We start from the raw sequence: 6,146 nt of genomic DNA, 5'->3' as shown, positions 1-6,146 counted from the left end.
TTTTTTGGGGGGGGGGATGTCAGGAAATGTGGATAATTTACTTCCTATATGTACCGGTACTAGTCTGTTAATTATTACTTCTTCATAAGAAAAAAACAAAGTTTTCATGGCAGGCCTCTCTAGATGTAGTACTAGTAATCATGCACAGGCACAAATCCCTTTTCAATCAAATTTTCACTATTTCCCAATATATAGGCCTACAAAAACTATACCTTCCTCACTTTATCGTCAATCGATCTCCAATAAGTCTAGACAGCAGCTGGCAGCCGTCTGTTTCGAGGAGTTTTTTAACATTTTTTTTTTATTTCTCCTCGTACTTGGTGAGTGAAGCCAACGAAGTTCAGCTGAACAACCAACAAAACAGAGACCGAAGCTTTTGGTCTAGTCAATACTCCAGCTCTCAAATGCAAACGGAATTACCTTCAATTTTAGGTGAAAACCTTTTTTTTTGCCTTCGGGAAAATATGCCCCCTTTTGGAAAATCCTGGATCCGCCCGTTTAATGATCTCTCCTTTCTCTCATATCACCCATCTCTTATAACCTCTTCATTCTTTCTATCTCTCCCTCCTCTTCACTCCTTTCCTCACTAGCTTTCCCATCCTCTCTTATTTCTCTCTTCTCTATCTCTCACCCAGTCTCTCTTCTTCTCCACTCTTTCTTCTCTGAGTCAAAAGTTTAAAATCCTGCATGAGCAGCAATAGACTACCAAATAAATTGTCTATTTTCAATTACTTTCAAAATCCTATCAGATCATTAAAGGGCATACACCCCAACAAAAGTTGATATGTATACAAAAAAAGGGGGCATAACACCAATAATTTCATCAAAATCGGATGTAAAATAAAAGTTGTGACATTCTAAAGTTTCACCTAATTTCCAAAAAAATTACATGCACATTATGGTCTTAAATGCGGGGACTGATGACATCACTCACTATTTCTTTTGTATTTTATTATATGATATATGAAATATTCTAATTTTCTCCACATTGTCATGTGAAATAAAGTTGTATACCTCCCTGATCATGTGTAATTAATGTTGTTTAATATTTTGTGGTTCAGTCAAGTTGGTCATTATTTTCAAATCTGTAGAAATAAAAAAGGAATTTGTATAATTAAACAATAAAAAACAAAAGATATAAGTGAGTGAGGAACATCATTGACTCTCTCGTTTGCATATCACTGAGATGTGCATATAACTATTTCTTGAAAAATAAGTGCAACCTTAAAATGTCATAACTTTCTTATTCTACATCTGATATTGATGAAATTTTCAGCGCTGCGTTTGTTTAATTTTTCTCTATTGATTCAAATTAACATTTTTCTGGGGTAGACTTGACCTTTAATATCTATCAAGCAACCTTTTTTACCCCATGACCAGTCAAATTAGACATGCATACAAGAACTTTGTTTGCAGAAATTTAATTATCTTGAGAACAAGCCATCAAATTACCTATTTTGACTTGCCAATTCTCAAATTTTCTGCTCTAAACTTTCTGAGAGAAAAAAGGTCTAGAAATATGGTAATACAAAAAAAACCACTTGCACAACATCAATATCATAATAAAACTTTAATTCTGAAATATGAAATCTTATAAAATCTTATCTGAAATGCAATATGTACATAGAAATGTGACATAGAATGAGGGTATTTCAAAGTGGGAGTGAGTTTCAAGTTGTCAAGGCAAATGAGAAACAATTCACACAGATTCAACCTTATGAAACCTACAACACTCTCTGAAACATCAAAGTGGAATTTCACCCTGGCAATAAGTTAATAAAAACAGAAGGATCGAATAAAGAGAAGTATTGGTGAAGGTTTGATGAAAATCTTTCAATGAATAGCAAGAGCTCCCGGGGGGGGGGGGGGGGGCCACTTCCATTCACGGGTGGATACCATGCACGACCATGGGGTCTCGAAAAGCACCCTAAACACGTAATTTCCATATTCTGAAAATGCACCCCTTAACAAGTATTGGCGTGTGAAACCCTACCCGTATTGGAAACAAAACGATACTCTTGGCAAATATTCCCTGAAATGAAACCCTAAACAAGTACAGGAATGTTTTATTGTTACGGGTCCTTCGGTCGTCGGCTTTACCTTATTTGGTTTAGTATGACCCCACCTTCTACACCTCGCGCAAATCGGACTCTAAACACGTAGTGTTGGGGCAAAAAGGGCATCCTTTAAAAAACATTTAATTTTGTTTTATCATCCCCGCAAATTCGACCCTAAACACATAATTTTCCTAGCGAAATAGATACCCTTTTTTCATTATTTTTGTACTTTTGACACCCTTATCACGTTACGTACGTAACGTGCCCTATCGTGAAAAAGACATCCTTTTTATGTGTTTTTTGGGTCGCGCATGGTATCCACTCGTCAATGTAAGTGGCCCCCCCGGGCAAGAGCTATGAATTTTTAATGTATCTCAGGCAAGCAGATCCTCCATATTTTGTGGGATAAAATGAATTCCCAAAATTTGATTTTCTCAAAAAGTTGAAGGTAATTTTATTTGTGCAGGAGATATATCATCAAACACATAATTTCATACCCTCTTCTATAAAAAAATCATTTCCATTCATCATGTATCATTGAAAAATTACATTCATGAAATTTATGAAATTTACTTTAAATGATACATCGAGAGCTGCTCACTTTAAAAATTAATCTCTCTTATTCTTAGATGGATTTTTATCAAATATTCACCAATATATTTCTCATATTTTTCTTCATTTATTAAAGCCATTTTATTGTCATGGCGAACTTCCCCTTTAAGTACTGAAAATATCAAGAAATATATTGTGTAAAATTGTCAAAAAAATGTTATATTAAGGCAGTAACAGTCTGTCTGAATTTCACCATTATAAATTGCTGTGAATCCTGACTCTTTCAAAATTCAGAGCGCATTCTATACTGTATACTCTATACTCTGAATAATTACTTAGTTTATACAAACACAATAACAAATAATAGTGTAGCACACAGAATGATAAAAAGATCAATGAGTGCACACCATAGAATGTAGTCCAGATTCTGGCCCTTTAAGATTTTTTCCCCTCCACTCTTTGCGCACCATCCACTGCACGTTTTCCTCCACACTTACTTGGTGATCGCACGACCCTAAATTCGAGGATGGTGCACAGAGAGTGGAGGGTAAAAAAATCTCAAAGGGCCAGCATCTGGACTACATAGAATGGTGGACACATACTCTGAAAGTGGTGACGATCCAAAACACTATGTAGATATATTGTCTAAATCAACTAAACACGCAAAACAAGTAAAAAAACTTTCTAGTACAATCTTGAGACAAACACATACAGATCGACTGCCTAAAAATAGCCCCTGCATCGCTTCTCATAAGGAAATTAAATTCCTTCAAATACTGAGAAGTTCAAGTCCACCCCCAAATAATGTTGATTTGAATCAATAGAGAAAAATCCAACAGGCACAACACTGAAAATTTCATCAAAATCGGATGTAAAATAAGAAGTTATGACATTTTAAAGTTTGCTTATTTTTCACAAAAGAGTTATATGTACAACTCAGTGATATGCAAATGAGAAAGTCAATGATGTCACTCACCTTTTCTTGTGTATTTTTTATTGTTTGAAATAAACAATATTTCAATTTTTGCAAATTTGACAAAATGGACCAACTTTACTGAACCATAAAATGTTTTTAAAATGGTAATTCCACAATTTCAGAAAGCAATAAAACTTTCTTCCACATGAGAATGAGGGAAAATTAGAAAATCATTTCATTATTCATATTTCATTCAATAAAATACAAAAGATATAGTGAGTGGACCATGTCACTAGTCCCCTCATTTGCAAACACACCAGGATGTGCATATAACTGTTTTGTGAAATTATTATTATTTTACATCAAATTTTGACAAAATTTTCAGTGTTATGCTTGTTGAATTTTTATCTTTTTATTCAAAAGAACTTTTTGTTGGGGTGGACTAGTCCTTTAAAGAGGATAAAAAGTGTGAAAACATTTAAAATAATAACATTGTTGAAATGGGGACAAACAAAGACATTCCTGAATATCCTATATCTTGGTACAGGCAAATTATTATGGACAATAGAAGACCTAAAGGAAAAAAGTTTACCTTGTTCCCCATAAAAAAAAGAATTTTATTATGAAAATGAAGAGAGTTGTAAAGCCTTTTAATCAACCAGGGATTAGCCTCATTTATAAGGTAAATAATAACTGATAACATTCATAGGTAAAACAAGATATCAAAATCGGATAAAAATCATATGAAAAGAGAAAGCTTCTTTGAAAATGGAATGTTAAACCTCAAACAAAAATACATATATAGAGAAAATACATGAAAGTATCCTTTAAAATGAATTTAGTCAACAACATTTCAGTATCAGACTCTTCTAACAATGTTTTTATATGTATATGACACTACAGCATTGTTCAAATGACATAATTGGACTCGAGATGATGATGTATTATTTACAGAACAGCTGTTAGGTTTTTTAAAGCATAAGTGTACTTCCAATAACAACAATAGTAAATACGAAATAAAGACCTGTTTCACAGAATATGTTCTTAATAACTTAGAATATAATTTGACCTCAAGTGGCTTAATTTCAGTAGCTTATAACAGTAGCATATATCTTGCCATTGATAACAAGTTGTGAGGGCCAGGACTGAGCTATGAATGAATACATGTATTTTACAATAAAAAGATGCAATGCATTTTAAAATGTTTTTGAACCGGTGTCATGCAAAACCTGAGAATGAAATTTGACAGGAAACTAATATTCAATATACAATACTTCAAAAACAAAACAAAACAAAAACACACTAAATGTTCAATCTATGAATCTACATTTCATAACAGTGAATTGTTGCATAGAAAGTAACATAGTCTAGAAAACACACACCAATCACTTTTTTTTATCTAGTCTCATGGATGTAGGGGAGAGTGGGGTGCAAGGAAATATAAATGATTAGTGTGTTATTCTAGACATTGTAACTTTCTTTAAATTATTAAAAATTCAATGAAAACATTTTCCAGTAACATCCTGTATTGACCAAACAGGAACATTGTTAGCACTAACAATAATGATAATTATACTTGCTTATATAGCGCTTGATACCTACTTTGTCAGAAGCGCTCTACAGTACAATGCAGCATAATTACCCTTGCTTTAGCAGTGCAGCTGTTACGCGCGCTGCGTTTCAAGGAATAAATTCCTGCCAGGTACCCATTTACCTCACCTGGGTTGAGTGCAGCATATTGTGGATCAATATCTTGCTGAAGGAAATTACGCCATGGCTGGGATTCGAACCCACGACCCTCTGTTTCAAAGTCCGGAAACTAATCCACTGGGCCTTTAAAGAGGAATGTGCTAACAGAGGCCCTGTTACAACCGGTAATGTGGCAACGATGCCTAATGTTACAAAAATGCATTACATTTAAATAAATGTTTTAACTTCACAATCTGAGAGATGTGACTGGGCTTACTGTTAGGCTAACAATGTTTCTGTTTGGCCGGCACAGGTGTCAACTTTATGATTTTGTGTCTATTGAAATAAATACTGGAGGAACATCTTTCATGTAATAGGTCAGGAAAGAAAGGTTTTCGGCATGCCCTACCCTCCCCTACATGGCCAGTGTACAGTAATGATTTATTGCACAACTCAAAATAAGAGGAGAAAAAAAATGAAATATTGTTTCTCTGCATATCTATTCATAGCTAGCATAGGCATGTACAGACATCCTCAAAAACAAAAATTACTTTATCAATTTACAAGCCAATATATACAGCACCATATAAAAGAGACTCACAAAAATAACAATAAAAGTTTACAATGATAAAACACACATAAACAACCTCTTAGATAATGCAACATAAAAAAAATAACAAAAACAGATATTCCAGTATGCAATAAATATTTTCATATTAAAATATTCCATAAAAATGGTGGTGATTCAAGTATTATATTAAATGTTTTTTAAATGTTGATGGTTGATCGCATTTTAAAAGAATTAACTTCATTTCACTTAAAATTGATTCTATCACAAATTAAATAATCCCCTAATCCATATTCTAAATAAAGGTTAAGTTTATGACTATCAATAAATGTCTATCATGGTACTTTTCAACATCAATGTTATC

The sequence above is a fragment of the Lytechinus variegatus genome, chromosome 15, assembly GCF_018143015.1.
Source record: "Lytechinus variegatus isolate NC3 chromosome 15, Lvar_3.0, whole genome shotgun sequence".
Classification (NCBI taxonomy): Eukaryota; Metazoa; Echinodermata; class Echinoidea; order Temnopleuroida; family Toxopneustidae; genus Lytechinus; species Lytechinus variegatus.
The sequence above is the reverse complement of the archived record's forward strand: the minus strand, read 5'-3'. Positions refer to the sequence as shown.